Source organism: Myotis davidii, unplaced genomic scaffold (assembly GCF_000327345.1).
Source record: "Myotis davidii unplaced genomic scaffold, ASM32734v1 scaffold79, whole genome shotgun sequence".
Classification (NCBI taxonomy): Eukaryota; Metazoa; Chordata; class Mammalia; order Chiroptera; family Vespertilionidae; genus Myotis; species Myotis davidii.
This window is the reverse complement of record NW_006294339.1, coordinates 8,158,978-8,159,877: the sequence shown is the minus strand read 5'-3', so window position 1 is coordinate 8,159,877 and position 900 is coordinate 8,158,978.

Below are 900 nucleotides of genomic sequence, written 5' to 3'. Positions count from 1 at the left end.
CATATTTACTTGTTTTAATCATTAATCATTAGAAAAATGTGTAAACAGCGATCAGACTATTAATCCCCAGAGGGAAAGTAGGGGAGGGAGGGGCAGTGGGAAGAGATCAACCAAAGGACTTATATGCACATATGCATAATGCATGGACACAGATAATAGGGTGGTGAAGGCCTGGGGAGGGCTAGAAGGGGTCAATGGGGGAGAAAGGAGGACATGTGTAATACTTTCAACAATAAAGATTTATTTAGAAAAGAAAAATAACAAAGAGAAAAAATGAATAAATGACAATTAAAATACTCCATTAATAGGTTAAATAGATAAAACTCATTTCTATTTTCTACCTTCTTTCTTCTCCACTCTCCTATTCCTCTTTCTCTTCCAGCACTTTCCCCTGCTTTCCTCCTTCTGCCTCCAATTTATTCTTCTTTTTTCCCCTCTTCCTAACATTTATTATTTCACCAATAATATGACTTATACTGATACACAGTATAAGGTGACCCTTTGCATATTTTCCCTGGAGTATTCATAAATTTCCCAATTATATTTACTAAATAGTCCTTCCCTTGCCCACTAATGTGAATTTGTTTAGGGGAGAGACCCTGGTTTAGTAATCTTCATGTCTCCAATACCTGCTGTAGGATGTGGAGCATATTGGGTATATGATGTCTTTGTGTTGCCATACTTAATGCCAGTTATGGGCTGAATTGTGTCCTCTCAAGTTTATATATTGAAGCCCTAATCCCTGATACCTTAGAATCTGACTGTATTTGGAGAAAGGGTCTTTAAAGAGGCAACTAGCTAATGAGGTTCTTAGTGTGGGCCCTAATTCAATATGACTACTTGCATAAGAGGAAATATGGACAGCAAGTATACACCGAGGGGAGATCATCTGAAGACATA